The sequence below is a fragment of the Solenopsis invicta genome, chromosome 15, assembly GCF_016802725.1.
Source record: "Solenopsis invicta isolate M01_SB chromosome 15, UNIL_Sinv_3.0, whole genome shotgun sequence".
In the NCBI taxonomy this organism is placed as follows: domain Eukaryota; kingdom Metazoa; phylum Arthropoda; class Insecta; order Hymenoptera; family Formicidae; genus Solenopsis; species Solenopsis invicta.
Window position 1 is genome coordinate 1,245,680 of NC_052678.1, and position 21,286 is coordinate 1,266,965.

The window sequence follows — 21,286 nt, forward strand, 5'->3', positions numbered from 1 at the left end:
ATATTTTCGGGGTGATTATAGTACGTGAAAGAGCTGATCCATTAAGAGAAATGATGTACGAGTACACGCACTGTTCGTCGTTGTCTATATAAAATTATCTAGATAATCATCTAGATAAAAATAACTTTATCTGATCTTTATCTAGATTAAGATGATAAACGATTGTGTTTTTATCACTTTGGAAAATTGTCTTGTTAAGATAAATAGTAACTTGGAGGTTAAGCTATAAGGACAATTTGTATCTTATTTTCGTTCTTGTTTACTTAGATATCTTAGATAATATGAAAAAAGCAACACTTTTTGTCTAAAATAAAGATAAAGATAACGCGTTATTATCATTACTTATATAAAATTACTTATATAAAATACATTTTATACACAAATATACTTTATATATTAAAATAATATATATTATTATTATTATTTTAAGAAAGTTATTACTGTTATTACCAAAAATCTAAAATACACAACATGAACTATTTTTAGATTTTTACTAGTGACTACAGTTTATACTAGAACACAGCTTGCATTATACACAAATCAGCAGTTAATGCAATATAAAAATTACTTCAAAACTATAAATTCGAAAAACTTTTACAAGAAATATCAGCTATTACATAATGTGAGTTATATATTTCTTTTTAACTTTGATTTTTATTTGTATATTTATTTAAATTTACAGAGAAATATTTTTTGTGAGATTAAATTATTTGAAGAACCTCTGTTTTTAAGAAATAAAAGTTTACAAATAAAAATATGAACATATTGTTATATATCTTTAATATATCCGGGTATTATCTAAAAATTATCTAGATAGAAACATAAATAATTTTATTATTTATTTAGATAAATTAAAATTAAATTATCTTTATCTTATCTAAAAGACATTTATGTGTAATTTTTCTTATTTTTATATAGATAATTTCATGTTACTTAAGTACAACATTACGTACACGTAAAGTAAATTTTATTAACGTTGCAATTTTGCGAATTATTCAAATAAATGGAGAAAACGTGCAAACATTCAGTACGGATAAAAAATATTAAAAACAAAATAATAAAGAATTTAAATGATTGATTAAATTCAATAATAATTAAGCATGTTGTATATTAGCGATCCGACATCTTTAAAAGCTCCAAATATAATAACATTGTGAAAACGATAATTTTCTTCAATGAACTTTACATTGGCTGCATTTAGTAGAAAAATCAATTGTTGTAAAGTTCTTTAATACGATTGGTTTTTGCCGGATCTAAATTCACAAATCAATCATATTAAAGAATTTTACAACAGTTGCAAAGCTGCTTCTTCTGCTGAACACAGCCATTGAGAAAAATATTTGTTAAAATAAAAGGTTAATTTTTTTTTTATTTATGTCTCATAAGTAAAAAAAGAATTATTAAATTTAAAATAATATTTGTACTTATATTCAAAGTAATATTTTTTTAAATATGTAAAGTAATTTTTTAAATATTTGTGTTTCTCCTTTAAAGAGTTAAAATTAAATCAATAGTTCAATTTATTGTTACTTTTATATTGCGCGATGCCAATTGATTGGAGTTCAATCGCATTGAATTGTCTTTATATCATAAACGGTTGTCGTATACTCTGACATACTCTTAATATATTTTTTATATGTTATAAGCTTTGCGCGTGTTCCAAGAGTTAGGTCTCTAGAGGTAGGCAGAAAATAGAGGCAAAAAATAAATCATGACACGCGTTTATGTTGTTTAATAATTTATAAAAAGATCTCTTTGATTTGAAATGTTGTAAAGAAATAAACATTAAAATCAAATTATTTTAGAAGAAAAAGTTGAATTTTTTAAAATAAAATATAAAATAAAATATAAAAATTGCGTTTAAATAAAAAAATGTTTTTATCTGGCTAGAGTGACATTTTTTGCAGTAAGTTATTAAGATGTTTGTAATATTATTATTATTATAAATGTAACAATTTAATTAATTTAAATATAATTCTTCGGTTTACAATGTGTTATAATTGGCACGCAGTTTACAGATTTCAAAAATATATTTATAATATTATAAATTATTGAATATATAATACTAATTCATATGAAAATATTGTTAAACTCCATGATTTGCTTTATAAAAATGATATTTCTTATTTTTTGCTTTATCCATATATCGGTCTAATACTTATTTTATTATAACAAAAATTTATTTATTTCAAAAATAAGCAAGATCTAAATAATTTTGTAAATATAAATAAATTGATTTGCAGTAAAAAGTTATACTTTTATATTAAATAAAACACACACACACACACACACACACACGTATAGAAAGGAGATGGGATTGATAATCAGAAAAAGAAAAAGAGGATATTTCTTCTAGGATTATTGCGAGATGGCTTCGAGATTGAAAGTTAAACGGAATGTTCAAGTAAGTAATTAAATATGACGCGAGGAGGGGAGAAAGGACGAAGAGAGGAGGAAGGAAAGACCCTTCAAAGCAACTACCCTTCCTTCCTCTTCTTTCAGTTTCCGTGCAGGAGTAAGAAATACATGGTCGTTCCTCTATCGATCCGAAAGAAGGGCATGCACACGTGCTGACTGAGGGGTAGATCCTCCCCAGAATTCAGGCGGGATAAGGAAGGTAAATCTGAGTTCGAAACGACAATCCTCGAAGGCGAGGATTACAGCTGACGTCATGTTGGCAAGAACTCGAACCTCCGATCCCCAAGACGTCTCGAAAATTATCTCGAGAGTACATTCGTCGTCGGTCGGCACTTAAACTCACGTCGGCGGAGGGAAGCTGTATATCGGGGGACGTCCGTCGGCGCGACTTTTTATATCTCGATACACGTCGCATGTACTTGCGCGATACTGACTTTTCGAAGATATATATTTCCTCGGTTGTGCCGCGAGATACGTTGCAAAAGGGACGGACCTCCCTCCGCGCCATTGAAAATCGAATGTCGCTCTTTTCATTACTCCTGATATTGTTATCTACTTCGGCGCAGTTGTTAACGTTTGTTGAAAAAAATGTGTTAATAGTGAATATCCGAATATCGTGTTATGTGAAATATTACGCTGCGACGACGCGACGCGCCGGGCCGGGCAGGGCTCTCTATAGCGGTTCCATTAATTCCGCGGAATAATTAATGTCGAACGTGTAGCGCCGGGTAATTCTTGGCGCGCTGTAGCTGTTTCGATTTTTAATCAACAGCCAAGGCGATTAACGGACGGCGGGCGAGGCGACTGTTGTTTTACGCGGATAAAATTTCGCGTTATACCATACCTAAGCCGAGAGTGAATTTCCGATGGGGTGCATTAATATGCAAATTATTATCTCATTAAGGGCGTGCATGCTTCCTGCCATCGTATCTCCGTATCGAATTAGCTAATTAGCCATGCTAGTCAGAATGAAGAGTCAACGGTCGTTATATCCGACGAGCGATCGGTTAATTTGGTTTACGCCAACTGGGCGCTCGAGTGATCAGTGATGCCGTCATTACTCGTTAGCGTTATTAGCTGGATGCATACAAATAATCGTAACGGCACGGTTTACGGATTATCGTGGGCGGTAATAATAGGAGGACGTCCAAAGCGCGCAGTCAAAGCCGGCGAAATGCTAACCGTACATATGTACTTCGGTGATCGAACGCGTTAGAATCACGGTAACAAACACGCACAGGGTGCTTTCTCTCCGGTGATAAGTAACCGACAATGTGTGCCGATTTTAGCTAATATTAAATTATCTTAGATTAAAAGTATTTTTTTTTCAAATTATCTAAATTATCTGATCAATAACGAGTATGAAATATCATTCTAAGCTTAAACTTTCGATTCTAGAATATTCGTACGATGTCATGTGTTGTTAGGCAAGTTATCATTTATCTTAACAGGAGAACTTTATTAGATCATCCTAATATATCAGTCCTAATTTAGGAAAGAAAGAGGGAGAAAGAAGAGAGAGAGAGAGAGAGAGAAAATCATTATTTATTAAGCTCTCTGGAATTTTATCAAAACTATAAGATATAGAAAAAAATTTTAATAAAAGTTGAATAATTTTAAGATTACTTTGTAATAATATCTAATAAAAAAAATTAATCTTTATTGAATACAAATTTTTTTTAGATTTATATTGAAAAAAATTATTTTTTAAAATTATTATAAAGTATTCTTGAAATCATTTAATTTTTATTGAAAACATCTTTTTTACCTCTTATAATTTCGACGTTATTTGCTTTGAAAGAAAATAATCGACTTTTTTCAAAGAAATGTTTTAAGAAGCCCCCTTTAACGTGCGACTCAGCACTTACAAAAAGATATCTCTTATGTTTGTTTACATTTTAACAAAGCTTATTAAAATCATAGGGAGATATTTCCTTAATCGTGAGTCTTTGAATTACGAATATTATTATTGACTATGATCTAAGATAGATCATTAGAGGAAAGTCGCTAATAGCTCTCTTAAGGCGACATCTCTTATTTTTCTAAACATTGCACTATATTAATACTGACAAAATTTGATTTGCTTAAATAATTAAAGAAATAAAAATTCATAATTCATACATTCAAAAGCTTTTTCTATATAAAATCTGCTAAAAACAAATTCTTGAAAAGTGAGAATAAAATTTGCATAACTTTCTCTTGCAACTTGCATAGAGTGAATAATGAAGAATATATCCTTGATAATATTAGATCATTTTACGTGTTTAGACTATATAATGTTATACTGTATATATTATTGATAATATTAGATTATGTTTGTAGCTTGCTGAAACTGTTTAATTTATACTTTTCTCTTTCAAATTTTTCTCGTAACGTGATTTAAACGTAAAGATATTACAGATAGAGTAGAGAAGCTAGCCTCAAAAGTGATCCATTGGTAGAAAGAGACAAATCCCATTGTTAGAAAAAGACAGAAAACGCGAACTTTAGTTTATCTCTATCTTAATGGCGCTAGTACGACAAAGACAAGAATATAGATCCTATCTTCTCTCTCTTTCTAACGGAGGGACATTTCCACTTACAGATCTGTCTATGGTTCTTCTACTCTATTTGTAATATCTCTATGGATTTAAAACATAAAATCGCTGGTGCACTTCTCCAATATAGAATAGACTAATATACTATAGGTCTGGTAACTTCATTTATAGTACCTTAACTCTCAATTTGCGCAGTGCTCAAGTTAACCGAAAAGAAAGTAAACCATTGTTAGAAAACAACCTAATCAAGATAAAATGTATAAATTGCCAAAAAATGTATTAACCCTTAGTATACTAGTTTTAGAGCCCAATTTCTCCGATACTTTTTTGGATTATGTTGGAAAATTAATTGTTACAAAATTAAAACAGTATTGTAAAAACAGTTATACCATCCCCAGCTAGCAATCATATTGGAATCGATGTTGATTTGATAATTTCGACATTGAATCGACGTTGATTTCATGATGATTTCTAGCTAGGTCTGATAGGAGACTATTTATAATCTTTAAGGTTTTTATTTTCAGCTCTTGTTTAAGAAGTATTACTCAAAAACAAAATGGCATGTCGATATTGGTTCCTCTATAAAAAATTCTATTTAAAATCCTTAAAAAAGAGAGAAAGAGCCGGAGCTAGGTTGGTTTCCATGGAAACGACAAGCCTTACCTGGAAGGTAATTTCGCGGCGTATCGTGTCGGAGAATCGAGACATCGATCTTTAACCTTGCGCCGACCCTGTCGACCGCCGCGCGTCAGCCGTTGCTGCCTTCGTTTTGAATGATACAGAGCGAGGTCATTCAGTACTACCACACTTGGAAACACACGAGCAACCACTCCTTTCGCGCACAAGAGTCATTCGCGATACACCCAAAGACCCAGATTTACCCTTCAGGTTTGATCCGTGAACGTGAGGGGTGAGAAGAACGATAAACGTTCCGCTATTTCTGGCCGCGCCGAATACTGCGGCCAATCTTTCGTCGCATTTTCTCATCCGCGGAAATTCGATTTTACGTGTCATTTCGGCTATGATACCGGCGCGGCGCGTAGTCGTATCGGAAGATCGATTCCGCCGTCAATTTCGAGAATAAAATAACGCCCGACAATTGCCAGCGTGCGCGGCTATTTTCGAAGAGTCGCCCATCACGTCGTTAGTCAGAACAACCTCATTTTGTAATAAATCAAAACGTGTTCCGAAATAATTCTGGATTTTATTAACGCAGTTCTATTTCGGAAATAGGGCGAATTAGTTTCGAAATTAAACGAACGCAAAATTTTTTATTTTGTCCTTCGACATTATACAAATATTTCACAATAATTGCACTAAGATAATGCACCAAACAGCAGTAATTTGTCGGAATAAAATTTGTAAATATTTGTCAAAAATTCAATTAAATCCAAATTTGAGATAAATATTTTGCAATTATTTTAAAAACTATTTAATTTTTTATGAAAATTTTTGCGTGATGAATGTATAATAATTTATATTGTAATATTGCTACATTATAATTTAGATATTATTGTATTATGTGTAAGCATGTATAGGAATTGATTATATTTCAAAATATTTTATTTATAATACGGTTAAAATGTTTTTCTGAATTATTAAACAATTTTTTTCCAAATTTAATTTTGCAAATATATCATTAATAAAATTATTCGCTATGTCGTTATAGTTTTATCGAAATAATATTTCGAAATTAATTTTGCGCAAAGGATTACAAATCTTTGATAAGTGTTAATACTACATTATTTTTGTAATATACCTACATAATTACAGATTATAATTAAGCAGTTTAATTAATTAGTTTTTGCAAAATTTTGTTATATAATTTAACAAAGTAATTGTCCTATCGAGGTTTCACTGAAAACTTTACACAGCAAATCACTTTCAATTTTTAATCATTAAAAAAAAGAATGATGCTAATGAGGTATTATACTTTCTAGATGAGATAATAAATTTCTAAGATCGATTTAATAGCGTAACTTGGATGCAATGTCTCAGACGTTTGCCTCTTTTTAATTGGGAAATATTATTTATAGTTCCTCATTATCCCCTCTTCGTCTCTAAAAGCGCCAGGCCGTAAATTAACTTTTCCGCAAGTTATATTGCTTCCACCGTAACCCGAGCCGCGAAGTTTCATTTCGGTTTCTCCTTCGTTCTGGAATTTCGAGAGGCAATTGTTTGCAAATGCGGCCGGAGGGTTGCTCGTTGAGAAAAGCTGAATTAGGGATGCGGCTCGACAATTTCTTGGGTAAAAGGTAATTAAAAATGCCGATGTAATCACCAGTCTTTTTGCCTTGCGTGATAATCGCGACGCTTATCAATATCAATTTTTAAATTATTAGTTACCCGATATGAGACTGGCATATATATTATAATAAAAAAAAGAATACATTTTTCTATTTACTTTTATCGATAAATTGTATTTTTATTAAAATTGATTCTTCTTAAATTTTAAATTTTTAACATATTTATGAGATAATTTAACATAATGTGACTGTGTTATTTAAATATTTTGTATTAAATTGATAGAGAAGAAGAGGGTTATATGGAACCCATTTTATTTTATTGAATAACTTTATTTATATTGAAATTGGAAAAAGTGTTGTTTAACAGATTCTGAACTGAAATAAAAATATTTATTACTTAGGACGTGATTTATAAAAATGTGATGCATTGCATAATCGGTAGAAGAAAAAAAGTGGTGGTAATATGACTAGCCTAAAAATCATTTTTTAAAAACCGGTTTAGTTAAAAAGAAAAAAAAACAGTATTTGTTAAAAAGGTATATTTTAATTTTCCATCGTTCAGAATTTTTTTAATTTAAAATTTTCCTGCGTTTGAAGACTTTAAAGATATTATTAAAAATATCATTTTATCTCTGTTTAATATTAAACAACAAACATAAAATGAAATCTTTGATGTTTTTGAACACCGCCCTTTAAAATAACAATTGATTTATCGAAAAAATATTTCAATATGAAAATTTTATTAAAAAATCATATTAATAAAATTCTACGTTATTGTTTAACTTTGCACAACTCGAAATGTGTACAGCCAAATAAAAAGTTAAATAACAAAAAAACATTCGAGTGTACATACATTCGTGTGATAATATGCTCAAGTTTAAAAACAATGAGGAAGTATGTGTAATTAAATATACTTTGAAAAAGTTTAAAAGTGCTCAAAAGTAAAAATGCCTTATAACAATTGTTAATTATTGTGTATTGGAATATTAGTGCCACTACAAAACGGCGGGCTACTAGTTGAATAATTCCATAACCAATTGTTATCCAATAACGGAAATAATGGGAAGGTAATCATAATGTTACCCCCCATTAACAGTATCCATAATATCTTCTTCTGCTCTATTCATTTACCTTTACTGTGTTAAACTAACACAATTTATCAGTAAATGAATATAAAATATGAAATAATATAAAAATAATATAGTTTTGAAATGTAAAATCTAAGATGAATGAATAAAATGTATGCTAATATATTTTAAATGTAAATTTTAATAAAAAATTTTAATAAAAAAATATACATACTTCCACAATTTATTTTCAAATTGTGTTAAAATATTAAACTTCTTATGTTAATATTTTATATAATATTTGTGATATTTTGTAATATTATATATTTATGTGTTAAATTGACGTAAAAATTTAGGTGGACTTAAACGGGATATGAAATGTATTGAATTTCATACAAAAAGAAAACTGTGTAATCATTACAATTTGCAAGGTGTGTCTATATAATAATTTTGATAATAAGTTAGACTTTTGTTTGAACAAACAAAGACTCGATATTATATGGTGTAAATTACCCGTCTCCTCTTGGTTTCTGCAGTCTTCCTTTTGTGTCGAACAGAAGTCAGAAAGAGATGTGAAGCATGTTCACACGGTGTAAAGCATCAAAGTAACGTGAAGAGCGTTCGACAAAAGAAAACAATGAAGTTGTTACAGTGTACGATATTTCATCCATTCATATCATTTTGCGTACGAACTCGCTATTCGTGAAACGAATTAATTGAGCGTGCCGAGGAAAAACCTTGAACTTTGTGCTTTTAAACTCCGCATTTAAAAAAAAACGTACAATGATTAAGTATATGTATACGCGGAATCGCAATTATACTGCATACCGGAAAAGCACATCTCGGTTACCTTTCCATCATTCAATCTTCTATAGTGGGATTTCTCGAATTTATATGGATCGCAACCCGTTTTTTAAAACACCCGTTAACAATCTTGTTTCATGGATTATAAAAAAAAGGAGGTTAATGGAGTACAATAATTATTTATTTATATCCCACTTTTAATCCTCCTACTTTTTAATTTTTTATTGAATATATTTTATAAATTTATCTATTAAAATATGAGGAGTATGTTGATTTGAAGAATGCGCTTATTTTTTTATTTCTATTGATAATATTTTAAACATCGCATCGAAGCGAATCATTTTTGTCTACAAGAAGTTTAATAATTGTTAAGGAATTGATTTCGATTTCTACCATAGTTACAAAATGTTTCGCAACTTACCGAAAATCGGTTTGTGTTTTACTAGATCGCGGTCCACATTTAGAAATTCTGAAGCATTCTTTACCTTAATTCTTCTCTCTTTTTCTCTCTCTTCCTTTTCCTTTCTTCTCTGTTTTCCCTCCCCACATTTTCCTTTGTTATCTCTTATCGAAATTGATGAACATCGAGAACATCGAGATATCATCAAATGAAGATAACACAAAAGCCACGAGGGATGGGGCCACGAGGGATGGGGTTTGCATTTTCGGCCAGCAAATTCTGAATCGATTGAAAATATCGAGCCAAAGTGCGCCGAGCCATTTGGCATCCGAGTACTCTTTCAAAAGTAAATTTGGCTCTCTTGTTCTCTCTCTCTCTCTCTCTCTTTCTCTTTCTCTTTATCCCTTGTTTTATTTGTCGTGCCGAGTTCTCATTTTTCTACGTTTTCAAAACAAGAATATGAGAAATAGGGAAAAAGAGAGAATGAAAAAGAGCAAGAGAAAAAGAAAAGAGATGTAAAGAACAAGACAACAAAGTTGCAACAGAGTGACGAACGCGAGGAGAGGGAATGGAAAATTAGACGAGTGTTTACTCAGTCGCCAGTCTGAAGCCGCAAGAGCTCCGTTCTAAAAACGAAAAGAAAGAACGAACGAATGAGAGGCGAACGTTCTTCTATTTGCGTCGCGAAAATCGTGCTACGTCCGAACATAAGTTTTACTTCCGCGAGTGCTAAAAAAAAAAATGATTCTGCACGTAACTCGCGACACTTACTGCACGCCGCAATTTTTCTGTGAAATTTTTAAGACGTACTTTAACGGACGCTGTTTGTCAACGCACTGTAATCTGACGTTACTATCCTTTCTACCTTTCTAGTGAATTCTGCAGAACGATATGAAAAGAATTTTTCCTTTGAACGGCATTGATAAGCGTAACTAATGGTGATACGTTAGTGGTGCATGACAGTGACAAGTGCGACTAAAAATACTAAGAAGAATTAACATACAAATTGATGTGTAATTTTTTAATAGTAAAAAACCTCAGCATCGTTATTAAAAATAATCTGTGCATAAGTGAAGCAATTCCATGAATATTAAAAATTAATATATAATATGCAGAAAAAGTAGTATCAAATTAAAATTATTATATTCTGTTTAACAATCATTATTTTATATATTAAACACGAAATTATATTCTCGCATACGTATAAAGGAAAGACGTTTCTTTTGACTAGTATATCTTTGATCATGTTATTCTGTGAAAGTATCTATAATTGAATAATTGTAAAAGTAAAAATAGTTTATGTGCAGTTTAATTATCAAAAGTGTTTTATAATCTACAATTTTAATAATGAAGAGAACTGTGCTGTGATGAAAAATCACTTTCTATTTGAGTACATATAAAGTAAGTAATACTAAAAGTTTTCTCAATATCATAAAACGTTACATGTACATTCTATTTTATATTTGGATTATTTATATTGCTAAGTAGTTACCTAGGAAAAAATTATTAAAAATTTAATACTACAAATATTAGCCTACAATTTATAGAAATTAACAATGAATTAAAAATGAGTAAATATACTTTTGTGCAATAATTTAAATTATATTTTCAAAGAGATAAAAATGAAATAAAGGTGAAAGTAAAATAAAAATAAAGGTAAAGTTTTAAAAAAGATATAAAAAAGTTTTATTTTTATGGAAATTAAATTTTTAATATGGAATTATTCTGTCCTTATATTACTTTGATTTTTATAAAGTTTTTTATGTAATCTAAAAACATGTTAAAGATATAAATATATGAAAATATCTTAAATTACCTTCATATATGCATCTTTTATATATATTGGTCAGAAGTATGTGGGAGATATCATGGATATTGTATCTTTGATTAAAATCCATTTTTCTTAATCTTAAAAACACGATTATAAAAAGTAATAGTTTAACTTTATAAAAAATACAAGTATATATCAATTTCAATATTTGAAAGAACATTTTAGAATTGTTTTTGTATTTTTAATTTCATCAAAATGAAACTTGCACAATGAAAAATGTAAAATTGATCAAAGGTATACCCGGGTACACCAATTTCTTTTAATCTTTTATAACAATTTTATAATTTTAAATTTCGGCAAAATATTTTTATTTCAAAATTATCTATAATAGTCGCCTAAAAAATATAATGATTATTTCGAATAATAGTATTGTAATTCTTATTTTGATGACATTATTATTTTCAGTTAGATTTTTTCCTCTCAACTTATGAATATTATTATTAAATAATAAAAATATTTTTTCATTGAACTACAAAATTTTCTATGTATTGCAAATTATATCTGCTTAATCTTATTTCAATGTTTAATGTTTCAAAAATATTTTTAAAACAAGAATTAATAATTGAATAATAACATATCTGTACGGAATAGGGAGATCCTTCGAATCCTGACTGAGATGATATTTGTCGCAATAAATTCTTTACAGTGTTTTATGATACTCATTAGGACTGTGTTTTAAACTCGACAAATAAAATTAGTGCACTGCTCGCATAAATTGCATAATTCACGCACATTTTATTGTTAGGTTCTAAGATTCACTTTGACTGATATGGGTCTTTTTTTTATTATGTTTGACGAGACAAGAATATTCTGTTTTTTTCTGTGTAATTACGTAAATAAAAAAATGTAAATGTAAATAAGAGAGCATTTAAACCATTGATTGTGCCGATTATCGCGAATTCAATTCATTATGCGAGACGGTATTAAAACTTTATGTAGCGTTTTATAAATTTTCCGTGCATACGTAATATATAATTCCATAAGAAAAGATGAGTCAATATAAAATCGTTCTCCTCGCCGCAACTGGCGACATCAACCTGGTAAAAATGGCAGTATGGGCGGGAAACGAAACATGAACTTCTCGTAGCCGCCAGTTCTTACGTTCGTTCGAATTTCGCAAAAAACGAAGAATGACGCTACTCGAGTCGATTCGAGTGTGTTCGACCGTGAGGAATTTCAATGCAGTTGCTACTGCAACAGAGCCAGTTAATGCTTCGGCAAGTTGCGCGCCACGGCTGACTTATAGCGACCGTTACTACTGCATCGCCCGTCCAAATGTCTTTACTCGACGGATACGTTTCAGTCTAAAATATATATATATATATATACTCAGAATGCTCAAGTTACACCGATAGTTGAATTAATCCTCGCTTTGTTCATCCGTTGTAACTTTGTGCATCGAGTTGAATACGCCGGGCGTATACTCTGGCAAAGTAAGATGCCTCAAAACGCAGCCTCTTAGACGCGATTCTCGTGCGAACGAGCATATGCATTTGGAGATTGCAGATGGATTTGCAGATTCGTGATCTGTAGAATCCGTCGGTTGGCGATCTCTGATACGGTTCATAATTTGTCGCATGTCACGCTGAAAGGAGAGCACTCCGCATCACTCTGAGAGCTCCCTTGGTCGCGATATTTCTAAATCGCCGCTATTTACGACGATCCTAGGACGTAACCGACAGCGTTTAGATAACTTACGCTAGGATAACATTAACACATCTAGATAAAAATAAAATAAATTGTATAAATCTTAAACAAGATAAAAATAATTACATTTTAATTTATTTAAATAAAAGTAAAATTATATATTGTGGCAATGATGTAGCAACAATATATTCATATTTTTATTTATAAATCTTTATTTAATGAAAACAAAAGTTTTTCACAAGTAATTTAATTTGACAAAAATATTCCTCTTTGGATTTAAATCAATACACAAATAAAAATTAAAGTTAAAAAAATAGAGAGAATATATAACTTACACAATATAATGATTGACAAAAATTCTTTGCAAAAGTTTTCGAATTTACAGTTCCGAGGCAATTTTTTATTGTACTACTACTGATCTGTGTAATCTGAACTGTGTTCTGATATACTTGATATTGCAATCAATATTAAAAATCTATAGTTCACGTAATGTATAGATTTTCAATACTGATAGTAAATTTCGGAACGAAAGCCTGTTGTTACCACTTTATTTATTAAAAACAGAAGTTCATAAGTAATTTAATTCGACAAAAATATTCCTCTTTGAATTTGAATCAAAACGCAAATAAAATTTCTCCTGTTAAAATAAATGTTAACATAACTCTTGAAAGTTGAGGCTAAAAACAATACTCGTTTTTCCATTCTCGTTATTGCATTCACATATTATCTTAGATAATTTAAAAAAGAGAATACTTCTTTTATCAGAAATAAAGATACATTGTATATTATCTTCTAATCTAGATAAAGGTAAGAGGAAGTTATTTTTTATCTAAATAATTATCTAGATGATTATACAGGTAAAAGGCAAATATTCATAACCGATCTTTCGCGCTTCTACACAATCTGATATAATATCACGATCCAGTTACCTATTTTTATTATCAAAGTACTGATTAAATCCGTTGTTTAATATTAAAAAATAAAGAAACTTTTAAGCACATATGTATTATTTATATTCATTTTTAACCTCGAATTTTCGTTTATGGAAACAGCAAAATTTTACCCATCGCGACGTCGCTGGTAGATGTCGCGAGAAATTTTCTTCGCTTGCGCGCGAAGAGGAGACGTTCTCTCAAAATTTTCATCGCGCAGTCCTCATGCTATTCTGATCCATCGAAGTGGGCCACGCAAATCGCCACAGCCATAGTTAGCTCGCCTGTGGCCGTTTTGGTGGCTCGTTGTTTTCAATTAGCGTGCTTAAAGCTCTTCAACACAAAGTCACTTAAAGTTTAAATAGCATCTGGGAGCTGCCATACGGTACGGACGAAGTATGTAAATGAGTCTACCGTATGGTAAGAAACTTGGAACGTTTCGATAGTTGTCTAACGTATGTGAATTTGAATCATTTTTTGTCAATTTGTTTATTTATTTATTTCAATTTAAATTCAATATCTGAGAGAGCCTCTTAAAATTAGTTTGTGTAGGAGACGTTGACTGATACTGATTTATCTATAAGAGAAAGTTGCTTAAATGGATCTATATATAATGCAAAACAAAATGCGCTGGAGCTATAGGCTATAACTGTGTTTTGTACATGCAGCAAACACTGCTCAGTTGTCCAAAATATTTGACACAAAAAAAATTATATTAAAATAAAAATATATATACACAAATATATTGATAATGTGTATTTTAACATTCTGTGCACACAATGGAATAAAAAATGTTCAGAGTATTTCCTTTATTTAAATATATAACAAACTTCGGGATAAACAACGGTTTCTATTTTTTCTCTAAAAAAGTTTTTTTTTTTTTTTTAGACTCTCAGCAGGATATTTATATCCATTTCCATCAATGTATTATAGATTAATTTTGATTTCATTTTAACTTTATTTTTTATCTTTTTCTTATTCTTAGAAAAACTAGAAAAAGATAAAGAGTTAATTAAACTGAGATGAAAGTTAATCTGCATTGGTGAAAATGGAGATTAGTGTGTTGACTCAAATTGCGCTGGTCTCTCATCAAAGACGAAAACCGTCATGGATCACGAATTACTTAACCGTGTTTGAAGTGAATAGAGTATTTGCTCCGGTATTTGCGCCGTACATACAAGGATTTGCGCCTCAGGAGACAGAAAAAATAGAAGGAGTGAAAGAGAGTAATTTACAGACAATCATTCTATTATGTGCCTTTATGTCATTAATTTTGTGTCGTAATTTCAGTTTCTTATCATTAATATTAATGAAATATTGGTGAATCAATTTGTCAACGTAGTAAGTAGCACAATCGTGTAACGTAAAAAATGTAGAGAGTATAAAAGACTTAACGGTTATTAGTGTCGTGTAGAAGGATAGTAAAGGTTAAAGTACAGTAAAATAGAAGCATTTAGTTCTTGTATTCTATAATCAATTTGATGTCTTGTACATCTCATCTCTTTAGAATATATGGCACTTTTAGCGTATGAGATTCTTAACAGCACAAGATATCGTATGAATATTCTAGAATATTGTAGATATCGTACGAGCATTCGTACAATATCGTGATATCGTGCGTATATTTGTAAAATATCACAATATTCGTTTGATATCATGTGCTGTTAGGGATAGAACGCTACATGTACACAGTGTGGCACATCATGTACTACATTAAAAATATAGAATATTTCATACAAATACTCTCTATTAAATGCTCTATTTAATAATAAGATCATCAGGCGTAAAGAAAAATTTTCGTGCGCTTGTACGATGCACCATGGCGATCCATTAGGTGAAGGAAGCCATCTCGATGAACAAATTCGTGCAAACACATGACCGTTGCATTTGATTTTTTCGCTAATAAAGCACTTTTATAAGATATTCTATATTTTTAATATCAAACGTAATATCGTATCGTGTACCAATACGTGTTGCATATCGACGCGAATAATTACAATACCACGTGTTTTTCCGATTTAAACGCATTTTTTCTATGTGTTTCCGTTATGTAACGTAATTTTAAATAAACACTTTTGTATCTCTCGCCTCAAAACTTACAAGAAGTGGAGTTCGTTTTATTTTCCCCAAACATAGTAAAAACAGATCTTTCGGTAACAATCTTCTTTCTGTGATACTTGACATCTTTGCTATTAAATATACACAATTTCTTATTTTAATAATAAAATGTATTATTTAAAACATGTAAACGCAACATATTTTTAATTTATAACCATTCATATTTTATATATTAAAAAAACATTTTAGGTTACTAAAGAACTCAACTTTCTGCGCAACTGACACTCAAACATTTTATTACAATTTGTAATGCAATTTTTAACATAGGAATGTATTTTTCTTTAAATCAAATTTTTTGTTTCAAAACTATGTAATTATTTTTATGAAAACATTATCTGATCTTGTTGGCTATAATTAATTGTTAATGATTATTACAATATTTATACAAACTTTTTTTTAATTAAGCAACTACAAATATTTTTTACAGATGTTAAAATATATAAGCATCATTGAAGGATCGTTTTATATTTGTAAAAGTAATGGAAATTAACTCAAACACGGTTGATCTAGAAGGGGAGGGGGATACATTATTTCTTAATTCAACAATGTTATAGTTAACTCACCTTGACCTTGGAATTATTTGACAAATAAGGAACGTTATATTCGAAAAATATTCGTTTCTTATTCATTTCTTATTTCAGTTATTAGTTTTCAATTATTCACAGCGTTATTATTAAAATATTAGTTATAATGTATTTAGCAACTGATACAGAATTTACTTTTACGATAAATCTCTCAATTTTCTCTAAAAAATTCATAGCTGAAAAGTTAATCATCTAAACCTAGTCTCTCCTAAGAGCAGTCCTAAAAATAATATTATATGTGTTGTCTGCATGCTACTAAAAGAACCGTCTATCCGACTCCATTCTCCAACCCTACTGATGTGCACTAAGATAAGCTAAAAACTTTGAGAATTTTATACTGCAAGCCGCAGTAAAGCGTGCATGCAACCAACCCAATTTTTTTTTCAAGAATCGCATCGACTGGAAACTCCGGAGGAATTTTGCGAGTGAACGTAGATTATACTGCAGTGACTCAAACCCACACACCATTACTTCGTCCTACGGATAGCAAGATACTTTGCAATTAGTTTGACAGTTTGACAAAGTACACATTTTGTGTCGCGAGGGCTCGTAAACCTGCTGCAATACATTGTGATAAGAATAGATGAGTATTATTAGAGGAGCCCAAGCACGTGACGACGAATGTGATCTGAGTTATTAATATCTATCTACCAGATCCGCTTAATCGCTACTCGTGAAGATAAACACAGTCCGGAGCCACGTTTTAATGAATAATAAATATGTATCGATTGGCGTCAACGGATTTAATTGTGAATCGCTGCTGCGGACACAATATAATTACTTTTATACTAGTCGTCAACGTCGTTCAATTATCTTTTAACTCCTTGAGAGCTTCGAGTGGATGTCTTACAAACAGATATTTGTCATTATCTTTATAAAATTATCCAAATAATTTTCTAGATAAAGAAATAACTTAATTTTATCGTCATCTAGATTATTAGAACGTATATATTAGGTATTTTCTTTTGTCCTACAATTAGATATGAAAACTGTTATATCTTTTTTCAATTTGTCTAAATTAATGTACATAACACAACGAGTATGAAATATCTTTAGCGTCCATTTTCAAATTAAGGTAAATGTATGAAATTACGTCACTGACCCGAATGACGCCACCGTAATTTGTTTTGTGCTCATAATAAAACACAGTTGATTAAAAGTGTCTAAACATTATCGAAAAGCAATCGTCAAATAGCTTCGTCAAAGTAAGTAAACGCATATAATATGATTTTTTGTGAAAAGCGTTCCCAAAAATCAATGTCGAGAATATGTCACTTTTAACTGTTTACGGCCAAATTTATAAATTATTATTACGACAATGTAACCTGTAAAATAATAAAATCAAATAATTTTAAATTGTAATATAAAACGTTTTAGTTTTGCATGACTAATATGCTTCAAAAATGATAAAATAGTAAAGTATTATATAATTGCCTATTATGGTTTTTGTAAAATGTAATAAGGGCGGCCTACACACAGTTAGGGTGGAGACATTTGGTATATATTAATGACGTAAATCAGAACAACCTAGAATTTCAATGACGTAATTCAGAACATTTGCAGTTCACACTTAATTCTTTCGTACATAAAAATATTTTTGCTTATTTTTAACTTTTATATACGTTTTCGTTAATTTACAATTTTTACAATATTTAGATAAAATGTGTAGTCTTACCTAACACAACTTTTTTTAAATAACTTTTCAAAAATTAGTTCTTGCTTTAAGTGGCGCAATCTCATACATTTACCTTATCCAGTTATCCTAACAAGAGAATTCTTGAAGTGATAGAAACACATTGCACAGATTAGAAATAATAACGCAATGTATGTATGTAGAAATTACTATAAAACTATAGCCTATTTATCGATTCTTATATTTAACCTTAGTTTCACACATTGTATGATGTACCCAATGCGACTTTTCACATTGCTATAACTTTTTTATAATATAATTTGAAGACTAGAATTGAGGTTCAAGAAAAAAAATTTTAACTTTACATAGATACGATAAGTCTGTAGACACATGTTTTTTTCATTGTTCTCAATATGAGAAACGTATGAAAGTTTAAAAAGGGTACCCGGTATTCTTGTGTGGGTAACTTGTATGTTTTCGGCGTTCGGGATACCTTCTTATTTTTTATTAAATATACGTTTACTAAGTTCCAAATAATATAAAAATAAGTACATTAACTTGTAAAATTATAAAAATGTTATTTTAACATATTGTACGTATTATTATGTGCATTATAAATATTCTTTCGCCTTTTGCGTGCTAACGCGTGCAAATACTATGAAATTTCTGAGTCTCTTCTCGAGATTCGTGTTTACTAATTATTTATACAATAATATTTATTTATTACAACTTTTTATCTATCATTTTATATTTTTGAAATAATAAAATTTTATTCATTAGTGATGTAAAATCATGATTTACCGATTTTTCAAAAATGTCAATTTTTGATACTTCAAATAATTAAACTTTTTAGACCGATTCATATCAAACTATTTTTTTGATAGTCCAAAGAGTCAACAAGAAACTCCACTGTTTTTTTTTACTTTAAATTAAAATTTAAAAATTTGTGATATTTTATTCAAAGTATTAATTTTTGTAAATTTTTGCAACACAATTTTTTCAAAAAATAGTAATTACTTGAGAATAAACTATTTTTAATTCGAATCATTTATCATCTTCATTAGATTTTAAAGTATCGATTTCATATGTTATGAGCTAAAAATATAGGCTTTCAGAGACATTGCGTATTAAAATTACATGCTTCTACAAACTCATAGAAGGAAGATAACCAAAAATATATGTGGGAAACTAGGTCTAAAACCGTATTTTAAAATCTCATTAAACAGAGTAAATGTTAGCATTTTAAGATATTACTTGTCTTAAAACAAAATTCGATTATAAATTCCGGCCTATAAATAGTTCGAGAACTTTTATATGGAACTTGTTAGAGTCATTATAACGCGAGTTATAAATATTTTTTAGGTTAAATTATTTGAAAAATTTGTGTGTTTAAGAAATAAAGATTTATAAAGATATAAATATATTTTTAAAGTAAATATAAGTATATATTGTTTTACGTCTATTGTTTTGCTAATTAATTATTAAATTGTTCTATTCAACAATATTATCTTAAAACTATCTAAATAAAGATTTTATATAAAAATATAGATGTATATAATTTTATTATTTATTTAGTTAGATAAATTAAAAATTATTTGGGACACGTTTACATACATAATTAATCTCATCTTTATCTAGATAATTTTAAGTTATCTAAGTTCAATACTGCTAACAAAGGTGCAATTTTTGTCTCAGGATAACAATTTCTGATATTGTTCTCTCTTTCAACAACGATTTTATTACGTTGATATTTTGAGCTCGTCGCGAAATTCGCAGACTGCACAATCAAATCGACACCATCTCTCGGTCGAAGGAATACAGATTGTACTCGCGCGAGCTATCGAAGACAATCCTTCGGGGAATCTCCGTGTTTAAAAGAGTAAAGAGTAGTTGTCCAGGGAAATGCGGGAAATCCGTTGGCTTCGTTCTGTTTCTGTGCACGTCCCACATATTAAGATTCCACGTAAAATATCTGCTACGAACGGACATAATCCTCCGTATAACATAAATAATCGATATATCGACTGCTCAATAAATCTTAAGTGTCTCACAAGGAACGTGTGGCAACCTGCATATTCAAAAAGTTCTGAAACTTTGTGTATAAATAGAGAAGTTCTTCCGTAACACAAAAATATTTTTTTGTTTTTGCCTGTTTTTAGTTTTAAAAAACTTTTTGAAAAAAATCGGTTTTTTTCTTTCCAAGTGAATATCGTCGAAACTATAAGACATAGAAAAAGATATTCTGAGTGAAAGTTGAATAGCTTGAAGAGTACTTTATAACAATAAATAATTAATAACAATTAATTAAAAATTTTTTTTTAAATTGTTATAAAGTACTTTTCGAGCCATTCAACTTTCATTCAAAACATTTTTTTCTATCTTTTATAGTTTCGACGATATTCGCTTGGACAGAAAATAACTCGATTTTTTTCAAAAGAGTGTTTCACTCCCTAAAACTAAAAACGAGCACGAACAAAAAATATTTTTGTGTTACGAAAGAACTCTATTTGTACACAAAGTTTCAGAATTTGTTGAATATGGGAGTTGCCAAACGTTCCTTGTCAGCGATCCGATAGAATCCCGGGGAACCCTCGCGTTTCTAACTAGTCATATCGCCGCGCCGATGAAATGATTGATAAAAAAAAAGAAAAAGGGAAACAGAACTCCGCTTGGGCTCTTACGTCCGCGAGAAACGAGACAGACGAGATATAGGCGTCATATTACGACTCCCCGCAGAAATCGCTGACACGCGTAACGGGTGACGTTGGGCGTGCGGATGTCTTCGGGGATCGGATTGCATGACGGGAAAATTTGAACGACAGTTGCCAGTTGGAGGGCGAGACACTCCTCCCTCTCTTTCAAGCCTACACCTTTAACCCAACGCCGCTAGTTATTAATTTCGCGAGCCGATCGACGTGCCAGAGCTGCCGGATGCGGAACAGCCGGGCCTTTAGTCAGCGTTTCGAGAGACTCGTGCAATTAATCACGCGCCTGACCGCACTCAAGCTCCCGCCCGCAGATATTATCCTTCGCTAACCGTCGCGTCTCGCTCCCGCTGCAGCAGCAGCC

General features: G+C 30.3%; 1 protein-coding gene across 4 annotated transcripts in view; it reads left to right on the top strand.

Moving 5' to 3' along the window:
• Positions 1-21,286, top strand: part of LOC105201716 (inactive dipeptidyl peptidase 10) — a 223,509-nt gene that overhangs the window by 53,499 nt on the left and 148,724 nt on the right. The window contains exon 1 of one of the 4 annotated variants that reach the window (XM_039457864.1): positions 9,719-10,873. The exons of the other annotated variants lie outside the window; for them this stretch is intronic. The gene's annotated coding sequence lies outside the window, so the exon portion shown is untranslated. Of the gene's footprint in view, positions 1-9,718; positions 10,874-21,286 lie in introns of those variants that run through there. 4 annotated transcript variants of the gene reach the window in all.